Raw genomic sequence first — 26,050 nt, forward strand, 5'->3', positions numbered from 1 at the left:
CATTGAGTATAGTCCCAGAGTCCTCAAACGTTCCTCATATGTTAAGCCTTGCGTTCCTGCGATCATTCTCGTGAACCTTCCCTGGACCCGTTCCAGGGCTAATATAACCTTCCTGAGGTATAAGACCCAAAATTGCTCACAGTACTCTAAATGTGGTCTGACCAGAGCCTTATGAAGCCTTCTGTTAAACACTTCCAATGTGAAGCACTTGCTTCGAATCGGTTGGTTTATTCATTATAAAATCCTCAGCCTCTCTCAACTACCCACCTACATTAGAAGGCTGTCCTGTATATTGCTTTCTCTGTTGCGCCTGAACACTCACACCTGGCCGAGTGCAAATATCTATCTTGCACCCAGCACCGAGGGTGGATTTTCCGATTTTGGGTACTATTAGTAATCTGGGTGCAAACTGCATTCGGTCTTGAAAAATGTGTTTACTTCTCCCTCTCTGAGCTGCAACTTATTTGCAAAATCTGCCATGAAAGAGGGCAATTCTCTTCAAGTTAAAGATGCATTCCTTTCTACACTGGAAAGCAGGAACCTTGGAAATGCCCCACTAAACCAGCTGAGAGTGCGTTTAACCGCAAAGGGATTTTGTAATGACCCCACTTGACTTTCAGATGTCCGAAATGGAGCAGTTTCCCAGAATCCCTCACTGCTTACACATGGCTATTGCCAGTTTTTAAATTGGGCTAAAGTCCAAAAAAAACCGCCTCCTCCAAGGCCTGCAAATGATTCGCGGAAGCCGGGTGCGGCGGGTCCCCGTCCCGAGGGCAGTGCGTTTGGGGACGGTGTTAGAAACGGTTTCTGACCCGGTGCGTTTCAAACAGAGCAGAACGCGTGCCAGGTTAAAGTCGGACAATCCCAGACAATCTGTGACAACGAGCGAAGATTCGACCTCGGCCCAGGAGAGCAAGGCTTTCGGTAAAAGGTGCTTCTCTCCGGGGCTCCTCAGAGCTTTTGTTCTGTGTTTTTCATCTGCAGTCTTCTCACAGACATTAGACCAGGCTCATGATGTGGATGCTCTTTGTCCCCCTGTAGCAGAGTCCTGGCACATGTGGGTTTATAGTTGTTCATGTCTCTGGCTGTCAAGGTTTTAAATGTTTAGTTTTCATGTGGACAGTCGATGAAGGTGATTGACGGAGCCTACAGTGGATACTTTTAAGATGCTGGAGCATAGAACATAGAACATTACAGCACAGTACAGGCCCTTCAGCCCTCGATGCTGTGCTGGCCTTTTAGGCTGCACTAAGATCAAACTAACCTGCATACCCTGCATTGGGCTGACTTCCATGTGTCTATCCAAGAGTTGCTTAACTAACACTACCTGTGCAAATTCGCTGGGAAGACAGACACACCAGCACCATCCTCCATGACCAGGCCAACATCCCTGGCATTGAGACACTGACCCCCTCCCCCTCCCCAATCGGCTGCGATGGGCTGGGCACGCCGTCCCCATGACCGACACGGGACTCCCCCAGCAGGTGCTCTACTCCCAGCTCCCAAACGACAGGCCAGCCCCAGGTGGGACAGAGGGAGCGCCTCAGGGATACCCTCAAGGCCTCACTGGGCCGAGTGCGGCCTTCCCACAGACACCTGGGAATCACTGGGCCGAGACCGTCCACAGTGGAGGAGGGGCATCCGGGAAGGCGTGGAGCACCTGGAGACTCGCCGTCGGGAAGAAGCGGAAGCCGGGCGAAAGGAACACGCTGCCTCACCAACGCCCCACCCACCCCCTTCCCATGACCACCTCCTGCCCCCAGTGTAACAGAGCCTGCGGTAGGCCCATCGGTCTGTACAGCCACCTGCAGACTCACCCTGAGAGTGGGAGAGAGTCATCCTCGACTGTGAGGGACCCCCGATGATGGTGATGCCAAGCAATCTGTTCAAAAGATGTGAAAGGAACAGAACTGAGGGGGAAGAATTTTCCATTGCCATCTTCTTTGATTCCAGTCACAAAACAGGCTTGACTAATGATTCCAGAAAATGTGCGACTGGATTATTTCAGGATTCAGCCAAGAGCAAATGGAATCTCACAGCACCAAGAAACTAACTTGTCAGGCAATTCCCGCAGTTTTAATTCCTGAATCGCTGAGACCTGTCCTCTGTAGGCAAAAGGAACGTGTCCAGGCACTGTGCCATTTTTGAATTCAGCAAAAGACTGGGGAGCAATCCTGGTGCATTCTCCATAGCAATGTATCATAAGCGAACCAGAGCCAACTTGCCGACCAATCAGACCCTTTTTCTCAGGCAGTGTACATTGTTTCTCCTTTGAAATTTGGCATTCTTGCAATTCGATCCTGATGATTGCAAGCTATGACAGTGTGTCCCTTTTCCCAACATCCCCTGAATTGAGATCCAATTGGATAACTGATCTGATCATAATGCAAATTAGCCCTCGATCTCCAGAGGGGGTTCAGCTCCCCTTTCTCCAATGAGAAAGGTTTAAGTTTGCAAGTGATGTATAATGAGACATTGTCTTAAATGATTTGAGGCTGCTTTCTGAAAAGGATAAATAAATGAGGTGCAACTTCCCGATCCTATACAGGTCTTTGCCTCCTTCCTCATTAACATTGGATTAACATCAGTTGGGAAACCAGTAGCATGGAAGTGAGCGGAACTCTGAGGGATTATGGGTACAGTCGGTGGGAAATAATGTTATGGGGAAAAGATCAATTCAGCACCACATGGTTCCATCATAACACGGCCTGTTCTGGTGAACAGAGGAATGATGTTGACAATTCAGGTCCCACTAAGGTTGCGAGTGGATTGTAAAATTCCTTTTCAAGTCTGCACCATATTCCCTTTTGAAAACTACAATTCAACCTCGCCCACCACCCCCTCAGGCTCTACATCCCAGTTTCAAGCAACTTGCCATGAAATTTGTTTTTTGTCTGTCCCTCAGGTCACCTTTACACTTTGGCAAGTTCCTTCAACACTGTGTGGTTCGGAAGAGATTTTTCCCCGAAATATTCCTTTGAACCGAACGGCTTTCCCAGCTTTTGGACTTTTTTGTAAAGTCACTTTGCAAAAGGAGAAAGGGAACTGCGCTGTGTTTGTAGGGAGCATAAACAACTCAACTATAAGATCATAAGACACAGACATAGTTGAGTTGTTTATGCTCCCTACAAACACAGCGCAGTTCCCTTTCTCCTTTTGCAAAGTGACTTTACAAAAAAGTCCAAAAGCTGGGAAAGCCGTTCGGTTCAAAGGAATATTTCGGGGAAAAATCTCTTCCGAACCACACAGTGTTGAAGGAACTTGCCAAAATGGAGAAAGCCATTCAGCCCATCTCACCTCATCTCTGAGTTGATAGTTCAGTGTTTTGCTCACACCTCTTTTAATTTAGATAAATGTGAGGTGCTATATTTTGCAAAGGCAAATCAGGGCAGGACTTGTACACTTAATGGTAAGGCCCTGGGGACTGTTCCGGAACAAAGAGACCTTGGAGTGCAGGTTCATAGTTCCTTAAAAGGGGAGTTGCAGGTAGATAGAGTGATGAAGAAGGTGTTTGCCTTTATTGGTCAGTGCATTGAGTATAGGGGTTAATAGGTCATGTTGTGGCTGTACAGGACATTGATTAGAACACTTTTGGAATATTGTGAGCAATTCTGGTCTCCCTGCTATAGGAAAGATATTGTTAAGTTTGTGCGAAGATTTGTAGCTCGGGTGCTCGTTGTTGTGGTTCTGTTCGCCGAGCTGGAAGTTTTTGTTGCAAACGTTTCGTCCCCTGGCTAGGCGACATCATCAGTGCTTGGGAGCCTCCTGCGAAGCGCTTCTTTGATGTTTCCTCCGGTGTTTATAGTGGTCTGTCCCTGCCGTTTCCGGTTGTCAGTTTCAGCTGTCCGCTGTAGTGGTTGGTATATTGGGTCCAGGTCGATGTGTTTGTTGATGGAGTTTGTGGATGAATGCCATGCCTCTAGGAATTCCCTGGCTGTTCTCTGTCTGGCTTGCCCTATGATAGTAGTGTTGTCCCAGTCGAATTCATGTTGCTTGTTGTCTGCGTGTGTGGCTACTAAGGAACAATGGACTGACAGAAGAGACACAACAAACAGTGAGACAAACGGTCGTACCTATGATAATAAGGAAAAGACAAACACATAACCTCAACACCAAGGAGAGGGAAGCACTAAAAGCACTAAGAAACGATAAGAACATAATCATACTACCAGCAGATAAAGGCAGAATGACGGTCATCCTAGATAAATCTGATTACATCCAAAAAGCACAACAACTACTTGTAGATATCAACACCTACCAAATGAAGGAATTTGACCCCACCCCACAGCTCACCAATAGGATAAATAACACACTGAGGAATCTACAAAAAAACGGACAGATAACCAGAGCTGACCTACAACGAATGAAACCGGAAAGCAACAACACCCCCAGATTCTATGGGTTACCTAAAGTACACAAACCAGACATCCCACTCAGACCCATAGTATCACTACCAGGGACACCATCACACAAACTGGCCAAAGAACTACAACAGAAACTGAAACACCTGGTCAGCGGATCCAAACACTCTATACAATCAACACAGGAATTCTTGGACATCATCAGAAATATACACATAGACAAAGAAGAAACCATGATATCATTCGACGTGACGGCACTGTTCACTTCGATTGACAAAACCCTAGCCAGAGAAACAATAGCCAACCTACTGGACATACAGAACAGAAAACAGGACGCTGAACCTATCAACAAAGACGGCATACTTAAACTACTGGACTTGTGCCTCACAACACACTTCACATTCAACAACCAGATATACGAACAAATCAACGGAACACCCATGGGATCACCAATCTCGGGACTCATAGCAGAGGCAGTTATGCAAAGGTTAGAACAAACAGTCCTACCACAAATTCAACCCAAACTCTGGGTCAGATATGTCGATGACACGTTTGTAATCATTAAAAACACGGAAATAGAAAAATCACTCCGGATCATCAACGCCACACTCACAGGAATCCGATTCACGAGAGAAGAAGAAAAGGATAGCCAACTCCCATTCCTCGACGTGATGGTACAGAGAACACCGAACGGAGAATTCACTACAAGGGTATACAGGAAAACCACACACACAGACCAAGTCCTAAACTATGAAAGTAACCACCCCAACACACACAAACGAAGCTGCATCAGGACACTATTCAAAAGGGCCACAACACATTGCAGTACACCAGAACTGCAAAAAGAAGAAGAGGAACACCCAGACAAGGTATTCGTCAAAAACGGATACCCGCCCAACTTCATCAACAGATGCCTAAGAGAAAGACCACGGAACGAGGACATACCACAACCAAAAGGACTAGCCACACTACCATACATCAGGAGCATCTCGGAACTGACAGCCAGACTACTGCGACCTCTAGGACTCATAACGGCACACAAACCAACAGCCACGCTCAGACAACAACTCACCAGAACGAAGGACCCGATACCCAGCATGAGCAAAACTAATGTAGTGTACAAAATACCATGCAAGGACTGCACAAAACACTATATAGGACAAACAGGAAGACAGCTAACAATCCGCATACATGAACATCAACTAGCCATGAAACGACACGACCAGCTATCCTTAGTAGCCACACACACAGACAACAAGCAACATGAATTCGACTGGGACAACACTCCTATCATAGGGCAAACCAGACAGAGAACAGCCAGGGAATTCCTAGAGGCATGGCATTCATCCACAAACTCCATCAACAAACACATCGACCTGGACCCAATATACCAACCACTACAGCGGACAGCTGAAACTGACAACCGGAAGCAGCAGGGACAGACCACTATAAACACCGGAGGAAACATCAAAGAAGCGCTTCGCAGGAGGCTCCCAAGCACTGATGATGTCGCCTAGCCAGGGGACGAAACGTTTGCAACAAAAACTTCCAGCTCGGCGAACAGAACCACAACAAGATATTGTTAAATTGACAAGTTTCAGAAAAGATTTACAAAGATGTTGCCAGGGTTGGAGGGTTTGAGCTATAGGGAGAGGCTGAATAGGCTGGGGCTGTTTTCCCTGGAGCATCGGAGGCTGAGGGGTGACCTTATCGAGGTTTATAAAACCAAGAGGGGCATGGATAGGGTAAATAGACAAGGTCTTCTGCTCAGAGCAGGGGAGTCCAAAACTAGCAGGCATAGGATTAAGGTGAGAAGGGAAAGATTTCAAAGGGACCTTTTTCACGCAGAGGGTGGTACGTGTATGGAATGAGCTGCCAGAGGATGTGGTGGAGGCTGGTACAATTTAAAAGGCACCTGGATGGGTATATGAATACGAAGGGTTTAGAGGGATATGGGCCAAATGCTGGCAAAGGGGACGAGATTAAGTTAGGATATCTGATTGGCATGGACCGATGGGTCTGTTTCCATGTTGATGACTCTATACTTTATTGTAGCTTGTTATTTCCCAGAATATCCCTTTACTACAATCCACAGTCTTTTCAAACTCACCTGATCGCAAACGTTTGGACAAGTGAACCCTTTCGATGACTTTCCATGTTGGGTAGGATTGATGAGGGAATTTCCCAGATGAGGTGCAATGAGCCAGGAGAAGGGTTTGAAATGAACCCATTGTCTGAAGCATGCTCTCGCAACCTCCTGGCATATATAACGGAAAGCAGCTCCATTTCCAAAGCTGGGCCTGAACGAACAGTTTGAGAGGCAAGACTTTCTCCGATGCATTAAACTCCCCAGCTCAAATATCACCCAAAGGATAGCACACAAAGTTGTGATGAATGATATTTAACAGGGCAGTTTACAGTCTGTCCTGACCCTTAAATATTGACTTTAATTGAAACTAATGTATTTTAGTGCCGACAATTAACCTGCAGTACAAAAGTGAGCAGGCTGTAATTCCACTCGAAGATAATTTACAACCCCAACTCCCAATCTCCATCAGGTGGTAAATCTCCTGAACCATCATTGCCTGTTGAAAATACCCAAGGCCCCTCTGTTTATGATTCTCCAGCTAATAGGAATCCCATATAAAACATTGCCTATAACTTGCCCCTATAATATTCCCTGATATAACACACTTTGATAATGGTTCTCTTGGTAATGCAAAACCATAACACAGGCTGGACTCGTGAGTCTCTTGCTGAGAGCAAACGGCATTAAATGCTCTTTCACTCCCACCTCAGCATGACAAGCTTCGGTACGTCTATTCCGTCAGAATTGTCGGGAGGATGTTGACTTTGACGTGGTGGTAGTGCTCCTGCCTCCCAGTGAGAAAGTGACGCATTGAGTTCGGCTGAGTTACCAGACCCGAAACGTGAACTCGGCTTTCTCTCCCTCCGATGCTGCCCAGACCTGCTGAGCTTCTCCAGCAATTTTGGTTTTCTTTTCGGATCTCAGCATCTTTGTTTCACTTCCCACTTTACGAATCCCACTCCGGAATCTTCAACACGTGAATCTAAGGTGACACTCCCCTCTGCATTGGACTTTCTGGATCCCAAAGTACCATTAACGAGGAGTTCAGCCTGGTGTCCCACAGCCAACATCACAGATACAGAATCATAGAATAGAAGCCCTACAGAATGGGAACAGGCCCTTCGGCCCAACAAGTCCATACTGACCCTTCAAAGAGTATCGCACCCGAACCCATTCTCCACTACTGTAGATTTATCCCTCCCTAACCTACACATCCCTGGGCACTATAGCATGGCCAATCCACCCTGACCTGCACATCTTTGGACTGTGGGAGGAAACCAGAGCACCCGGAGGAAACCCCACGCAGATAGAGGTAGAACATGCAATCTCCACACAGACAGTCGCCTGAGGCTGGGAATCGAACCCAAGTCCCTGGTGCTGTGAGGCAGAAGAGCTAACCACTGAGCCACCCTGCTGCCCTCTCACCATGCTAAGGCAGTTCCACACCACTGTTCCCTCGGAGATTATTCTGTGCAAATTGCCTGTCATATTTCTCTGCTCTACAACATTGGCAGCATTTCACAAGTAGTTTGAGGCCTGCGGAATGCTTTGAGATATTTAAGAAACTGGTGTAAAGTCTTTCTTTGATTTACATTGCAATGTTGGCTTGTCTCTGTAGAAGGACGATACAATTGAAACATATGGAATACTTAATGGACTGGACAGAGTAGATGTTGGGAAGATGTTTCCATTGGTGGGAGAGACTAGGGCCCAAGGGCACAGCCTTAGAGTAAAGGGAAGACTGGAGATAAGGCGAAACTTCTTCAGCTGGAGGATAGTGTGGAGGCCAAGTCATTGAGTATATTTAAAACGGAGATCGATAGGTTCTTGATTGTAGAGGGGGTCAAGGGTTACAGGGAGAAAGCGGGAGAATGGGGTTGAGAAACTTGCCAGCCATGATTGAATGGTGGAGTAGACTCGATGGGCTGAATGGCCCTAATTTCTGCTCCTCTGTCTAATGGTCTTCTGGTCTAAATACTTTCAGTTGGAAAGATTGGTTGAGCAAAGAGTTGGTTAAAGAACACAGAGCAAAATCAAACTGGAGGTGGGGTGGAGGTGCAGTTACATGGCGATGTTGCGACCGGTCTAGCAATCCTGGGTTCAAATCCCAGCATGCACGGCTGGCATCATTTCAATTCCATTCATAAACTTGGGATTTAAACTCAGCGATGGTGATGGTGCAACCATTGTTATAAAACCCACCTGGGTCACCCCACTGGGTTCCTCAGGGAGGGAAAAGTGCCATGCTTACCTGGTCCGGTCTACATGTGAATCCAGACCTACAGGAGTGTAATTGAATCATATCTGCGCCCCCACCCTGAAATGACTGAGCAAGCCAGTCAGTTGCACCTAACCACTACAAAGTCTGAAACAAATGAACATCTAACATCAACGCAAGCTGGAACTCAGCATTATTGATCACTGTTCATTCAGTGTCCCTGGGTCAAAATCCTGGAATTACCTCCCTCAGGGCATTGTGGGTCATACCCACAGCACATGGACTGCAGCAGTTCAAGAAGGTAGCTCACCCCCCACCATCTCTTGCAATGGACAATAAACTCCAGTCATGGCCACCTCACACGAAGAGCAAAATTAAAAATAAATATTGCCCCGGCAGTGTCAGAATGAGCCATTGTTAGCCCTGAATGTGAAGGATCATGGGACCCAAAGCAACTTTGGCTACTCTTGAGATCAGAGTTAGTTCATGACCACGTTGGACTGTGCACTGGAACCTAAACCATTTCTCACTGCGTGAGCATCTTGGGCTATTCGACTGCAAAAGGCATCACATCCTAACCTGTCGTTATTCTCGCCTATATCAGAACATTTTCAGATAGTGGCTCAATGAATGGGCTGGGGAACACATGTTGGGACTAAAGCAGAGAAGGCTGGAGAAACTCAGCAGGTCTGGCAGCATCTGTGGAGAGAGAAACAGAGTTAACGTTTCAGGTCCAGTGACTCATCTTCAGATTGAAGACAACAATTTTCTGTCGAAATGAAAGACACTACATTACCATTTTATTTTCAGTTTAAGGGTTAGATTTGACTCTATATTTTCTTTTTCTCTTGTAAATATATGAGATCCTGTTGAAGCGAAATGTCAGCTTATCAACGTGGCTAAAGGTAGATGACCGTGCTGGAAAAGCACAGTGGTCAGGCAGCATCCGAGGAGCAGGAGAGTCAACGTTTCAAGCAAAAGCTTTTCATCCTGATGCTTTTGCCCGAAACATCGACTCTCCTGTTCCTCAGACGCTGCCTGACTGCTGCGCTTTTCCAGCACCACACTTTTTGACTCTGATCTCCAGCGTCTGAGGTCCTCACTTTCTCCTAATATTTGTCCTTCAATAATGACGGCGCCTAAAACTGGTAATGTAGTCGTATGAGTATACAGACATTAGGTAGAAAAAGGCCATTCAGCCCCTCAAGTCAGCTCCGCCCTTCAATAAACTCGATGCTAATTTGTTTACGTTCCACATTCCACATTCCCAGCAAACCTCAAGGACTTTTGATTCTTCTTGTCTAACAGGAACCTGTCTAACACCACCACCTTAAAAATATTCCATGACCCCCTCCCCCCAACCCGGTCTCCAGCTCCTTCCGAGGCACTGAGTTCCAATTATGTCCAACCCACTGAGAGAAAAATAAAATTCTCCTCATTGCTCTCCTAAAAAGACAATTTCTTAGTTTCAAACAGTGCCTCGGGTCATTTGGGCTCTTTGGCACATTGGGTCTGTGCTATCTACATTAATTTCACTTTCCAGTCCCTTGAATCCCTACAGTGTGGAAGCAGACTTTTCAGCCCATCGATTCTCTACCAACCCTCTGAAGAACATCCCACCTACAACTATTCCCTTACCCTATCCCTGCATTTTCCATGGCTAATCCACATAGCCTGCATATTAGATTAGATTAGATTACTTACAGTGTGGAAACAGGCCCTTCAGCCCAACAAGTCCACACCGACCTGCTGAAGCGCAACCCGCCCAGACCCATTCCCCTACATTTACCCCTTCACCTAACACTACGGGCAATTTAGCTCTCTGGACAATGTGGGCAATTTAGCATGGCCAATGCGCCTTAACCTGAGCGTCTTTGGATTGTGGGAGGAAACCCACGCAGACACAGAGAGAATGTGCAAGCTCCACACAGACAGTCACCTGAGGTGAGAATTGAACCTGGGTCCCTGGCTCTGTGAGGTAACAGTGCTAACCACTGAGCCACCGTGTCACCCAAATGCAATGGCGGGAATGTTAATCCACTTCAATCACTCTTTCATGTATGTTTTGAACATTGTGAGGTTTTCTGCCTCTATTACTCTCCCAGGCAGTACATTCCAGATTCCTACTATCCTCTGTGTGAACATTTTCATCAAATCCCCTCTAAACCTCCTGCCCGGCCCATTAGTTATGGACTTATCCACTGGTCATGGCTGATTATGGGAGCTTGCTGTGCATCAATGGGCTCCCAGTTTCCTACATGAGTGATCACACTTGGCTGTAAAGTGCTTGGTAAACTCTGAGGGTGTGAAAGGCACTATATAAACGCAACACTTTCTTCTGTTGCTTTGATAGGATACTGCCTGTTGGCTCAGCGGCTCACAAATGGAAAGACTGTTGAAGATTACAGGTAAATCCCCAGCCTGCATCCGTGTGAATTATCCTCTCATTTTAACACAAGTCCCTTTAAATTGAAATCTCGGTGTGGACAGCCTGCAAGATGGTTGCTTTGGGCATCAGAGGAAGTGGATGGGAGCTTTTTATTGATCTCCTGGGTCTGATTGATGCTGGTACAGAGTGCCTCCTACTGTTAAACGCCCCGTTACAAACAACTAGGCTTCCCTCTCATTTATCTCCAAATCGAACATTAAATGTAAAACCACTGCTGCATTTCTGACCACAATGGGCACTCAGTGACAATAATGAAACTTGCGGTAATGGGATCTCTCCTTATCCAGAGAGAAATTATCTCTTTACCCATAAACCTCTGACTCTGTCAAATAGACCTTTGGTAGGTTTTAACACATTTCAGGAACAAGGAAGTATCTCTCTGGTTGCAGGCAAGGATTTACTGTGTAATATTTATACATTAAGCATACATTAGCTGAAGAAATGCACACATTGTTAAAGTTTTTGATCTTGCATTCATCAGGATAATTTGCAAGAAATACTGATTTGGTATTCTCACAAAATTGTCTGATGACTGAAAGATTAAAAAAAAACTTCACCAAAATGTCTTTTTTCAGCAAAACTTCAAATATTATGTGTGTATGTACGTGCGCGCGCATTGCTATGCTTTCCTTTATAGGTCAGAGTATTGAGTATAGGAGTTGGGAGGTCATGTTGTGGCTGTACAGGACATTGGTTAGGCCACTGTTGGAATATTGCGTGCAATTCTGGTCTCCTTCCTGTCAGAAAGATGTTGTGAAACTTGAAAGGGTTCAGAAAAGATTTACAAGGGTGTTGCCAGGGTTGGAGGGTTTGAGATATAGGGAGAGGCTGAACAGACTGGGGCTGTTTTCCCTCAAGCGTCAGAGGCTGAAGGGTGACCTTATAGAGGTTTACAAAATCAGGAGGGGCATGGATAGGTTAAATAGGCAAAGTCTTTTCCCTGGGGTGGTGGGAGTCCAGAACTAGAGGGCATAGGTTTAGGGTGAGAGGGGAAAGGTATAAATGAGACCTAAGGGGCAAATTTTTCACACAGAGGGTGGTACCCTTCAGTCCAATTTAGCCATGCTGACTAGATATCCTAAATTAATCTAGTCCCATTTGCCAGCACCCGGCCCATATCCCTCCAAACCCTTCCTATTCATATACCCATCCAAATGCCTTTTAAATGTTGCAATTGTACCAGCCTCCACCACATCCTCTGGCAGCTCATTCCATACACGTACCACCCTCTGCGTGAAAACATTGTCCCTTAGGTCTCTTTTAAATCTTTCCCGTCTCCCCCTAAACCTATGCTCTCTAATTTTGAACTCCACGACCCTAGGGAAAAGACCGTGGCTCTTTTCGAAATTCACCCAAAATAAATTAGATGAGAAAGCGTTGTTTGGCAAGGAATATGTCTTTACCATTAATTTATTTTCATCGGCTTTACCCAGTTTGGCCCTATTTACAATTTTTGCTGCATGATTTCTGTCAATCATCCCCCAAGAACTCAGCGTCGCTCTCAAAACCCTCAGAGTTGAAATCGTCCTCGTCATCCTTCTCCTCAATAATTCACCACCCATCTCAAAGGCGCAATCTGTTGTATCACCCGCTAATTTCAAACATCACGCCTACTAGTTGAGGAAACATTAAACATTTCATAACAGTCCACACCACAAGTCTTTCATCTTTAGCCACAGTAAGGAGATTCCTTGGTCACCCTGCATGTGCAATTTCTGATTTTTGCTTGTGTTTGCAAAGTGTTTGGATTTTGCTGCTTTACCCACGACAAGGACATTCAGCAGCTGACTCCTGGGTGGCAATCACACGTTAGCGATTGTGCATCACACTAAATGTGGTTGCAATTTGCACCACAATATTCACTTATCCCTGATCCATTGGCAATGCCATGTTCTGGGTCTGACTCATAATTATGATGAGGATCAGAGTTGACACTTTGCTTAAGGAGTCTTGGTTTATGGTCGCAGTGTCGGTTCTTCATAATTTCTGTTATTCTATGTTAACACTTCATCTTCATGCCTGAGCCTCTTCCTTTCTCGTCCTCTTAATTGCAGCCTGTCGCTGTCAACATTTTATTTCCCTGCACCAGACTCTTCATCTTCCCCGGCCCTGCCTGCTGCCTGTCAATTTCCCTTACCAAGTCAGAGCGTGTACTCTTTCAGAGCATTCAGAGGAAACAAATATGATGTTGTGAAAATATGAGAAGTTAAAAACAGAAATGGAAAATTTGAAACAAGGCCCAAGATTTGCAATATAAAATACGCTCTTAGCTGACTGCTGGAAGAAATAGTTTGGACAAGCGAAGTGTGGGTAATGTAGAACATCTAGCTTTGCTCTGTATTTCTATATTTTAATACCTAATCTACTTTAGTGCCTAAGATTTGTACTGAAGCACTGTCGAAGCGTAAGGGGTAAGCCACTCAGGATGGAGATGAGGAAGAATTTCTTCCCTCAGAGAGCTGAGAACCTGTGGAATTGTCTCCCACAGGAAGCTGTTGGGGCCATTAGGTATAAGCTGTCATTAGATAAATTCAAGAGGGAGCTGGACATGGCCCTTGCAGCTTAAGGGATCATGGGATACTGAGAGAGAGAGAGCAGGAAAGGGGGACTGAGAATGCATGATCAGCCGTGATCATACTGAATAGTAGTGCAGGCTCGAAGGGCCGAATGGCCTGCTCCTATATTTTAATGTTTCTATGACCTGAAGATAGCACCTTGTGTGGCCATGATTTGGAGATGCCGGTGTTGGACTGTCATGTACAAAGTTAAAAATCACATGACACCAGGTTATAGTCCACTATAACCAGATGAAGGTGCAGCGCTCTGAAGCTAGTGCTTCCAATTAAACCTATTGGACTATAACCTAGTGTTATGTGATTTTTAACATTGTGAGGCAGCATTGTGCACATTTCACTGTGCTCCTGTACTTCACACTTGGGTACATGTGACAATAAACCTAATTCTAATTTTAAGGCTGTGCAATCACCTTCCTACCTGGACTACCCTGTGTGTCACTGGTTTGATGTGGCACAGTGGTAACATTGATGATTGCTAACTACAAAGCTCAGGCTAATTGTGGTCTGTGGGTTCAAGCCTCACCATAGGAATCTGAATTCAGTCATTTAAAGAAAAATAACAGTTCTCATACTGAAAAACCAGTCTTGAATAGTGAAGCTATTGCCCATTGTCATTAAAATCAATCTGGGTCTGTAATGCCCTTCAGAGAGATGGTGATCTGTCATCTTGTATACAACTTTAGTAAGGCCACATTGTGTGCATGTCTGGTACACCAGGGTATAGGAAGAATTTGAGGAGAGAGTGCAAAAGAGATTTCCCAGAATGTTGCCTAGATTGGAATGTGTTAGCTAAAGGAAAGGTTGGACAAACTTGGATTGTTTTCGTGAGAGTGTTGGAGGCTGAGGGGCAACCTGACAGACATATATACCAGAGGCATGGATAGTCAGTCTTTCTTCCAAGGTGGAAATATCAAATACTTGGGGGGCATTGGTTTCAGGTGAGAATGGGAAAGTTTAAAGGAGACTTTTTTTTTCTGCAAGAGGGTGGTAGGTGCCTGGAACACGCTGCCTGGTGAGACGGTGGAAGCAGATACCATAGCAAGGTTTATGAAGCATTTAGACAGGCGGGGAAATAGAGGGATACAGGCAGGCAGACAGGATTAGTTTAGAATGGCATCGTGGTGGGTACAGTCATGGTGGGCTGAAGGGCCTGCATCCGTGCTGTATTGTTCCATGTTTTTACCTGGTCTGGCCCTCATATGACTCCAGACCCACAGCAATGTGGTCGGTTCTTAACTACCTCCTGAGATGGCCTTTCTCAGTTCAAGGGTCAAATGCTGGGCTTGCCAATGACACATGTGTCCCCAGAAAGAACAAAATAAATTCAGGCGTGGGTAAAATTTGTACCTGAGACAGGCTCTCCCCTTTCTCTGTCCCTTTTGTAATCCTATTTTCTGCATGTTTTGTCACCCTTTTTTCGAAAGAAGCATTAACTTGCATTTGTATAGCGCCATTAATGCAGCCAAGCATCCTGAACTGCTCCACAGAGGGTGCATCAAAGAACAGTCAGAGGCTGAGGGGTGACCTTATGGAGGTTTATAAAATCATGAGGGGCATGGATAGGGTGAATAGACAAAGCCTTTTCCCTGGGGTGGTGGAGTCCAGAACTAGTGGACTAGGGTGAGAGGGAAAAATATAAAAGAGACCTAAGGGGCAACTTTTTCATGCAGAGGGTCGTACATGTGTGGAATGAGGTGCCAGGGGAAGTGGTGGAGGCTGGTACAATTACAACATTTAAAAGGCATCTGGATGGGTATATGAATAGGAAGGGTTTGGAGGGATATGGGCCGGGTGCTGGTAAGTGGGACTAGATTAGGTTGGGATATCTGGTCAGCATGGACGGGTTGGACTGAAAGGTCTGTTTCCATGCTGTCCATCTCTATGACTCTAATATTGGACAGGCAAGCATGTGACCGGGTATCAAGGTCAATGATCAAAAGCCAAGCGGAAGAGATAGGATTTATCAGCATCTTGCAGGAGGAGTGAGAGGCCAGGGAGTGGAGCGAGGGAATTCTGCAGCTCCAGTTCCTAAGCAGCTGACAACACCGAGTGAAATTGGGGAATATGCCTGGAGCCAGGACTGGGAGCAGTGCAGACATCCTGCAGATCTGTGGGAAATTCCAGAGACAGGGAAGAAGCAATGTCAAGGAGGAATTTTAACAATGTGGATGAGAAGTTGAGCAGGGAGCTAGTAAAGGTTTTCAAGTGTGGGACTGGTGTTGGAACAGAGGTAAATTCCAAAGAGGAGACTTTTGCAAACCTGTATTCTATTTTGCAGGCGTACAAGGGAACACAACTCATGTCCCACCCCAAATTATGCATTTGGGTTCTCTCCTTTAGCTTTGACATATGAGTTTTCAGCTAGGAAGAAATATGCTAAATAACAACATTGTTTCCATATGACTCACCGACATGATATATTTTGCCTTTCATAATACGTCAGCATGACTCAGATACACCTAAATTGTAGATAGTGTTTTCTATGTGTGCATGTGTTTCAATAGAGATTCAACATTTTGAGGATAAATTATGAATATTTGTACTAAAAACATGTGTGTTATAAATAGACAAAGTATAGATTTTATCCGCAGAGTAACGTATCTGACCATGATGATATTCAGCATTTGGCAACAGTCTAAAACTTAGAGCCAGACTGTTCAGGAGAGATGTTAGGAAGTACTTCTAACACACAAACAAAAATTATGTTAAAAATCACACACCAGGTTATAGTCCAACAGGTTTATTTGGAAGCACCAGCTTTCGGAGCGCTGCTCCCACACAACCACCTGATGAAGAAACAGTGCTCCGAAAGCTAGTGCTTCCAAACAAACCTGTCGGACTATAACCTGGTGTTGTGTGATTTTTAACTTTGTCCACCCCAGTCCAACACCGGCTCCTCCACATCCAGACAAAGAATGGTAGACGTTTGGAACTTCCACAAATGGCAGCTGATCAGTTGTTAGTTTTACATCTGAAAACAACTAATGTTTGTTAAGCAAAGGTGTAAAGTATACGGTATACAGCATCCTTTTATCGGAAGGATGTGTTAAACTTCAGAGGGTGCAGAAAAGATTTACAAGGATGTTAAAACCGATAAAACAATCTGTGGATGCTGGAAATCAGAAACAAAAACAGAACTTGCTGGAAAAGCTCAACAGGTCTGACAGCAGCTGTGGAGAGACATCAGAACTCTGAGGAGGGGTCACCGGACCCGAAATGTTAACTGTGATTTCTCTCCACAGATGCTGCCAGACCTGTTGAGCTTTTCCAGTCATTTCTGCTTATAAGGACATTTCCAGGATACGAGGGTTTGAGTTACAGGGGAGAGACTGGAGTGTCAAAGGCTGAGGGTTAACCTTTTAAAGGTTTATAAAATCATGAGGGGCATGATAGGGCAAATAGCCAAGGTCTTATTTTCCCCTAGAGTGGGGGAGTCGAAAACCAGAGATTTAAGGTGAGATGGTAGAGATTTAGAAAGAACCAGAGGGATTACTTTTTCATGCAGAGGGTCGGTGCGGACTTGTTGGGCCGAAGGGTCTGTTTCCACACTGTAGGGATTCTATTTATCAGTACAGTCACTGGGATCCCTGTGATTTTGTATTGGTCTTTCTGCACTGTTTCTCGGATACCTATGATTGTGCATGAGTTTATCTGAATGGTATCTGTTTTTCTGTATTGAGGGAAAAATTTAAAAGAGACCCAAGGGGCACGTTTTTCACACAGAGGGGGGTATGTGTATGGAATGAGCTGCCAGAGGAAGTGGTGGAGGCTGGTACAATTACAGCATTTAAAAGGCATCTGGATGGTATATGAATAGGAAGGGTTTGGAGGGATATGGGCCGGGTGGTATTGGTGGCTCGGTGTTTAGCACTGCTGCCTCACAGCACCAGGGTCCCAGGTTCAATTCCAGCCTCGGGCAACTGTCTGTGTGGAGTTTGCACATTCTCCCCGTATCTGTGTGGGTTTGCTCCGGTTTCCTCCCACAGTCCAAAGATGTGCAGGGCAGGAGTGAATTGGCCATGCTAAATTGCCCATAGTGTTGGGTGCATTAGTCAGAGGAAAATGGGTCTGGGTGAGTTATCCTTCAGAGGGTTGGTTTGGCCAAATGGCCTGTTTCCATACAGTAGGGAATCTAATTTAAAGTGCTGGCAAATGGGATTGGGTCAGATTAGGATGGGTGGTTGGTGTGGATGAGCTGGACTTATTTCCGTGCTGTGTGACTCATTGAATGGGCTACTCCTAAATTAAGGTCTACTTTTTGTGCATTTAATTTTTTTTTTCTGTAAAAGTCCATGCACTCTTAAAGATGTAAGTGCACACACGCGTCCGTGGAATGTGTCATTGCCCTGCGGATGGTTTCAATCAGGCTTTCTGCTACCCAAGTTTAACTGTCAGCCCTCTCTCCATCCATTCCCCACTAGACAGCGCTGTGTGATCACTGTATGAGGCCGGGAGGGCGCTTCTGCAGCCCGGCTGACATGCCCAAGCCAGCCCGGGGAGGGGGAAGAAGGGTGAGGGAGGGCTTTAAGATAGGCCCCGACCTCAAACCGGTTTGACGGTTTAATGGTCGTGGACCGGTTAAACCCCGGAGGTCATGCAAAGTTCAAGCAGTCAACAGAGCTCCTGTAAAATGAAAGGAAACCTCAATTAACCGTGATCAGCAGCGTTTAAGTCAAACAGCAAATTCTACACCGTTGCAAAAATCATCCCAACGATCCACTCAGATCAAATGTTACAGTAGAACTCTTTTAACCGGTGAAATGTTTTCTCTAATTTAGAATTACTCGGTTTTGTGATACTAATAATGAGCTATGAAGTGTTCCCCATGTGTGTTTAAAGAACTTCATAATGATACCATTATCAATGGGAGAAGTTTTCAAAGTGGCTATTTTCCCCCCCAGTTATTTTCAGGTCATTATGAGGCTGAATGCTGGTTCTGTTTGTGCACTCTGGTAAACTGGGATTTAAATACAAGCCGAGTCTCCAGGTTACTTTAACCCCGTTAAATCAGCGCGGGTTTCGGAGCCATTGGAAACGAGCACTCTCGACAAATATAGAAGGAGGTCGGCGTCAAACCAGAGAGAGAGAGAGCTGGAGAAGGGGGGAGACAGATGGGAGAGATGGTCGGTGAGTAGGACAATGGCAGAGAGAGAGAGAGGGGGACAGTAAAAGTGTGGGAGAGACGGTGAAAAAGGGAGGGACAATGAAAGAGTGGTAGTAAGAGAGGGAGAGACAATTAGAGTGAGAGAGTGAAAGAAAGAGTGAAAGAGATTTTAAGAGAGGGAGAGATAGTAAGTGTCTGTGTGTGTGTTTGAGAGAGAGTTATAGGGAGACAGTGAAAGCGAAAACGGTGAGAGGGTGAGAGTGTGAGACAGTGAGAGAGAGAAAGAGGGAGAGAGTGAGAGAGAGCTAAGAGAGGGAGAGACAGTGAGAGTGTGTGTTTGAGAGAGAGAGTTATAGGGAGACAGTGAAAGAGAAAATGGTGAAAGAGGGTGAGAGTGTGAGAGAAAGAGGGAGGGAGTGAAAGAGAGATAAGAGAGGGAGAGAATGTGAGAGAGAGACAGTGAAAGAGGGAGAGAATGAAAGAGAGATAAGAGAGGGAGAGACAATGTGTGTGAGAGAGTGAAAGAGCGAGAATTAAAGAGAGATAAGAGGAGACAATATGTGTGTGTAAGAGACAGTGAAAGAGGGAGAGAGTGAAGGAGACACAAAGGAGGGAGAGAATGTGTGTGAGAGAGAGACAGTGAAAGAGGAAGAGTGAAAGAAAGATAACGGAGGGAGAGAACAATAGGAGTGAGAGAGACAGTGCGAGAGACAGTGAGAGAGGCAATGAAGGAGAGAAATTGTAAGAGGGGAGTGAGACAATAGCAGGGTGTTTGTAAGACAGTGAGGGGAAAAGGGGAATGACTGGGAGAGGGGGAGAGACTGAGTCTGTGAGGGAAAGAGAGCGAGAGAGAAAGGTGGTGAGAGAGAGTGAAAGGGGTCATGAGTGAGTTAGACAGGCGGAGAGAGGTACCAGTGAGACAGTGTGGGAGTCAGTGGCAAAGAGACAAGTGGGGAGAGACAGTGAGGGAGACGGTAAGAGAAATGTGAGAATGAGTCAGAAAGACACAGAGTTGTGACAGGCAGTGGGAGGGGTAAAGGAAGGGTCAGGGGATAATTAGTGGAGCGAGAGAGAGAGAGTGAGTGAGGCAGTAGATCGGGGCAAGAGTGAGAGTAACGACAGGAAAGTAATGAACAGTTAACAAAAAGGCAGTGAGACAGAGAGAGGCGTCAGGGAGAATAAATGACCCAGAGCAGGAACAAGAGGCAGAGAAAAGGATGTAGACTGAAGAGAGAAAGAGTCAACAATAAAGACAGGAATGAAAACTCAGACATAAAACTCTCAAATAAAAAGCGCAGTTGTTGATCCTGAGTGACCGCGGGCCAGGGATCACACAAAGTTTGTGAGGAAAGGTCACTGAAGCTGGAACGCTCATTCTGCTTTCTCTCCACAGACCTGCTGAGTTTATGAGCAATTGCTGTTTTTGTAACACACACTGTCCCAGAGACTGGCGGCAGATCCCTAAAGGCAGCCAGCAATATCGGGCGCTAGTCCCTCCACAACACGGAAAGCGGGAGAGTTGGCGGAGGCTTTCATATATTTGGATCGTTTCTTCCATGTCTGCCTGCCTGCCTCTGTGCCTACCTCCATATCTACTGTCAGCCACATGACTACCTATCTGCCTGCTTATGTGTCTGTTTATTTAACTCTCTATTTATCCCTCTATACATCTATCTGTCAAACTATGTGTGTATCTAGGTATCTGGCTATCTATTTATCTCTCTACCTTTCTATTTATCAGTTTCTCTATCATGTTCTGAAGGGTCACTGTCTCCAAAATGTTAATTCTGCTTCCTCTGCATAGATGCTGCCACACCTGTTAAGTTTTTCCAGCAATTTCAGTTCTTGTATCAATCTATTTCTGCTTTTATCTATCTATCTATCTATCTATCTATCTATCTATCTATCTATCTATCTATCTATCTATCTATCTATCTATCTATCTATCTATCTATCTATCCATCTATCTATCTATCTATCCATCTATCTATCTTTCCATCCATATTTCCTCCTTTCTTCCTTCATACACGAAACAAGGTCTGCAAGTATAATAATTTCCAGCCAATAAGGTGAGGTAGGAGTTTGAACACTCCTGAAAATCCAACTCTGGCGTTCGCACGGTTCTAGGTGAAGTCTCCTGCGTTTGGGGCTGTGGTTTGGCCCAATGTTGTATTTTAAAAGAAATGCCGTCGATTCCCCCTCTCTCCCCCTCCTAACCCCGTCCAGACAGCCCAGCCTGAGAAGGCGAAAGGGTTGCCCCAGGTTGTCGGGGGCGATGTTGGGGAGTGCTCCTAACCGCGGTGACACTTGGAAATACTTGAAACCAATCCCCACCACCACCCCCCACCCCACCCCCGCCCCATTCCAGCTCAAATTGTAACAAAGTGCCACAGAAACATCACAACTTGCCTCGTCCGCCCACTTGCTTTTATTTATTCTAGTATCTGTACAGAAAAGGCTTAATGACGCCTCATCTATCTTCAGTCCACTTTGTGTTTGTAAACGGAATGTGACACTAAATGTATTTCCAAATAAACAGAGCGGATAAAGGAATAAAGAGCTAAACCCCACTGCTCACGCAGTTTGCTGCTCTGGAACATTATTAATTTCCCAACCTTGCTTTTATTTATAAAAGGTGAATTTAAAATGTCTTTGGCTTTCACTGTTTGGCTCGCCTTAAATCAGATTTCCATCACAGCACCTTCCTGGTCGCTTCATTTCAGATTCTCTCTGACCCGCTCAAGTTATTGAAATAATACACTTTCTCCTTCTCCCTTACAGCAGAATAAAAGCAAAATCCTTCCCCAAAGCGTTAACTTCCCAAATAAGAAATGGAGACAGAGACAAGGAGGGATTTCAAGACATATAGATGCGCGCTGTGAGTCTTTCTGAGCACAGTATCTGTGTACAACTCCACCTCATTGTCCCAGTCCCCTCAAACAATTCTATCTCCCCCTGTTTTAAAATCTCAGGAATTCTTAAACCCAACCCCCCCACCATCCACAAACACAAACACTTTTACCCCCCCCCCCCCCCCTCCTTCTCAAAATGAAGGTGACATGTTTTGAATGTTAACCTCTATTGTGTGGTTTCAGCTTGGTCGCCGCTGACTGGGCGTTTAGGGGGAGATTGAAGCATTAACTCGTTATGAGCTGGACTCGGAACACTTCCAGGGAAGATTCAGTCTCATCTGAGCGACGGGCGGACAAGATAGCACGGACCCTGCAGTGAGAAGGGCGGTGGGGCGGGGAGGAGGTGAGGGGAGAAATCACACACCAGAAAAAGAGTTAGCCTTGAAATTCATTTTTTTTTAAATCGCACCTTTCAGAAAAAAAAACGAAAATAAACTGGCGACAAATGGAGCAAAGTTTGCAAAGGTTAATCTTATTCAACCGGAGAACAGTTAAACATATCTTAAAAATTGACAAGTGGAACACTTTTACGCGCATAAGATATTTAGCAATATTAGTTACTAGCTATTCGCTAAGCAATTTGCTGGTTATTCACTAAGATATTTAGCAATACTAGTTGCTAGTTATTCGCTCATAAATTTACCTGTTATTTATTGAGATTTTTTAGCAATACTGGTTACTTGTTATTCTCTGAGATATTTAGTTATTCGCTGAGATATTTAGCAATGCTGGCTACTAGGTATTCGCTAAGATATTTACCAGTTACTAGTTACTCACGAAGATATTTAGCAATGCTAGATATTCTGCAAGAAATTTACTAATTATTCGCCGAGATATTTAGCAATGCTAGTTGCTAGTTATTCGCTAAGCAATTTGCTAGTTATTTTCTGAGATATTTAGCAACACCAGTTATTAGGTATTTACCAAGAAATTTATTAATTATTCGCTAAGATATTTAACAATGCTAGTTATTAATTATTCGCTAAACAATTTGCTAGTTATTTGCTGAGATATTTAGCAACACTAGTTACTAGGTGTTCACCAAGAAACTTACTAGCTATTCACTAAGATTGTGAGCAATACTAATTGCTCGTTATTCGCTCAGAAATTTACCTGTTATTTACTGAGATTTTTTAACAATACTAGTTATTAGTTATTCTCCAAGGAATTTAGTAATTATTTGCTGAGATACTTAGCAATACTGGTTAGTAGATATTAGCTAAGATATTTGCCAGTTACTAGTTATTTACTAAGATATTTAGCAATGCTGGTTAATAAGTATTCGCTAAGATATTTACCAGTTACTAGGTATTCGCTAAGATATTTAGGAGGACTAGTTATTAGCTACTTGCTGAGAAATTTACAAACTTTGCTGATATTTAGCAATGCTGATTACTAGTTTCTCGCTAAGATATTACTCGTCATTTGTTTTAGCAATATTAATTACTTGTTACTCGTTAAGATATTTACTAGTTACTAATAGTAACTCCAACTTGCTGCTTTGCCTGCTTTTTAACTTTCGTTTTTGCCCAAATTGGGGTTTTTTTGTGTGTGTGTGTGGTATTAAATAGGGAGTTTTAAAAACAAAATCGCAGCCACGTTTATAATGGCTCTCCTTTGTACCAAGCGGAGTTCAGGCAGCTCACTCGCCCGTCCGTCCTACTCTCAATCCCCTCTTTATTTTACTGGATTTATTCCCGTGCAAAAGCGCTGTTTTCGCTGGAGCTAAGCACTGCCTTGCGATGGGGTGGCAGCTGCAGTTCCTCTGTCTGTCTCAGAATGAGTTGCCTCCGGTCACCCCCTTCCTCATGCTCACTAGACACTGTCATATCGCCATTCGGGCGCGTGTGCAATGAATTAATTCACCGGATTTCTGAAAGGTGGGGAAACTGTTGTTTAAAACCCTCAAAGCCCTTCTCTTCCAATTTAATAGGAGCCTCGTTCAAAGATACTGGAAGGAATTTGAACTTTGGAATCCCTTCCCATAATCAGAACCCCCTCCCAAAATAATATATAAAACTAGCGTCTTGTGCAGCCCAGGAAGCTGGGTTTAGCGAGTTTGGAGATTTGTAGCTCAGCTTGAGATTTTTTGCAGAATATCTAGCATTGCTAAATATCTTCGCGAGTAACTAGTAACTGGTAAATATCTTAGCGAATACCTAGTAGCCAGCATTGCTAAATATCTCAGCGAATAACTAGCAAATTGCTTGGAGAATAACAAGTTCGCTCGATGAGCTGGAAGGTTCGCTTTCCGAGGAAGGGGTCACTGGACTGGAAATGCTCACTCAGCTTTCTCCCCACAGATGCTGCCAAGACCTGCTGAGTTTCTCCAGCAATTTCTGTGCTTTTTGTTGTTGTTCCAGGTCCTGAATTGCTTGTACTTTGACCCAGTCTGATCTCATTAACCACTCCACCCCCCCCCCCCCCCCCCAAAAGGCTTCTGGAAGTTAAAAAAAAGTCACAGGTCACACAATCAGGGCGCAGCAGGAGACCCTTCGGCCCACCTCCTATGCTGCTACTGTTCGATGCCCACGCGCCGTTTAAACCTTTGCACATCGTTTCTACCCAAAAAAAAACCTTTCAATGCCCCCTCATACGTCATTGAAGGGGGTGCATTGGGTAATGTTTAATTTGCTTGCAGTTCCCAGGATGAGATTTCCATCACAGTGCTATTCCAGACACACCGCCCCTTCCCCAACTCTATGCTCTTACAAGAGGAGCAGTTAGTTTGACGGCACGTTCAGGAGACAAGGACCTGGATTCCAGGGAGTATTCATCCAATTTGGCACCCCACCCCACCCCCTTCCCCAATCCCGTCCTCCATTGCCAAAGGGGGCCAATGCTCTGGAGAGAAGGTGGAAGGAGAGAGGTTGGGGTCACTCCCTTTGTCCTTTCAGTCTGTTTTTTTCATTGGCGATGCTGAGTTTTGACCGTCGAGCAGAGACCATCCATCATCACCTTCCCCAGGCTGTACCCTCAGAGGCTCAACGGGAGGGTGGAGGGGGCCAGTGACCTCAACCTGACACCGGTTCCTGAGACAGAGCCTGGACTTAAAGCGGCTTCCCCAACGCAGACATTTGAGAAAAAAAAAGCCCTTAAGTTTCAAAACAGAATGCAGATATACAGTCGGCAAATGTATCTCTCTCTCACACACACACACACACAAACACCCAACAAATCAGCAAAACAAACTCATTGTGAACTCGAAATTGTGGAGTTAACGATTTAAAAACAAACTAAGGGCAGGCGTTTTCTGAAAATACTTTTTCTCTTGTGGAACTCATAGCTGTTTCAAAGCACCAATATAGATCTTGTATAAAACATAACCCCATCCATGATAATATGTAAAACAGAACCCCCTCCCATTACAAGATTGTATGTAAAATATAACTCTATGACCTCCCGAAATGATATATAAAACAGAAAACCCTCCCAAAATAATATGACATAAAACAGAATCCCTTTTTGTAATCAGAACCCTCTCCCAAAATAATATATAAAACAGAAATCCCTTCCCATATTCAGAACCCCTTTCCCAAAATAATATATAAAACAAAACTCCCTCCCATTAGAATTCCCCCCCCCCCAAATAATACATAAAACAGAATTTCCTCCCATAATTAGAACCCTCTCCCAAAATAATATATAAAACAGAAACTCCTTCCCATAATCCCCTCCCAAAATAAATGATATAAAGCGATTCCTCTCCCCCTGAAATTAATGTCCCCACATCAGTAGAGAGTAAGCGTTAAATAAACCAGGGTCGGTTCCTCGCTAGTCACAGCTCCGACCCATTTTGATCGTTATTCATTTGAAATCTTTGAAAGAATTCTTCATGATGGTAAGAACTGGAGCAAACCTGGGAGATAGGAGGAGGAGTGGTGTGAGATGTGAGCGTATTGCTTTTAGTCAACAGACAGACTTAGGGAGTATCCCTAAGAGACTGCAAGGGTGTTTACAAGGGTGTTGCATATACAACAATGTTCAGGAGACAAGAGTAAACAGAAAACACATCAGCCCCCTAACTGCCTTATCCTCCAGTTCAGCGCGCCCCTGTCAGTGGGTAATAATTGGTTTTTTTGTTCCAAATTTGAGAGGGCTTGTGGTGAAATTTCACAACCAACAGAATTACCCCGCCAGTATTTCTTTTGCGAACAACGCACAGAGAATACACTCAAAGTCCTGCCTCACTCCTTCCCTCCCTCCCCAAGCAGGAGGGTAAACAAAGGAGAGGAAAAGTCATTTAAAGTTCAGTTTTACTTATACAAAAAAGTAACTAGTGACAGGATGTGACACCCAAACAACATGTAATCTGCCTATTTAGAGTTTCCAAGGCCTTTT

General features: G+C 44.8%; 1 long non-coding RNA gene across 3 annotated transcripts in view; it reads right to left on the bottom strand.

The window, feature by feature from the left end:
• Positions 1 to 26,050, bottom strand: part of LOC122542871 (uncharacterized) — a 63,837-nt gene that overhangs the window by 35,980 nt on the left and 1,807 nt on the right. For 2 of the 3 annotated variants that reach the window (XR_015754769.1, XR_015754770.1), the window contains exon 3: positions 21,874 to 22,019. This is a non-coding gene — a long non-coding RNA (uncharacterized LOC122542871). Of the gene's footprint in view, positions 1 to 16,564; positions 18,317 to 21,873; positions 22,020 to 26,050 lie in introns of those variants that run through there. The other variant, XR_015754768.1, reaches the window with a different exon arrangement.

Source organism: Chiloscyllium plagiosum, unplaced genomic scaffold (genome assembly GCF_037043375.1).
Source record: "Chiloscyllium plagiosum isolate Xiang-an unplaced genomic scaffold, Cpla_swu_hap1 HiC_scaffold_47, whole genome shotgun sequence".
Taxonomy (NCBI): domain Eukaryota; kingdom Metazoa; phylum Chordata; class Chondrichthyes; order Orectolobiformes; family Hemiscylliidae; genus Chiloscyllium; species Chiloscyllium plagiosum.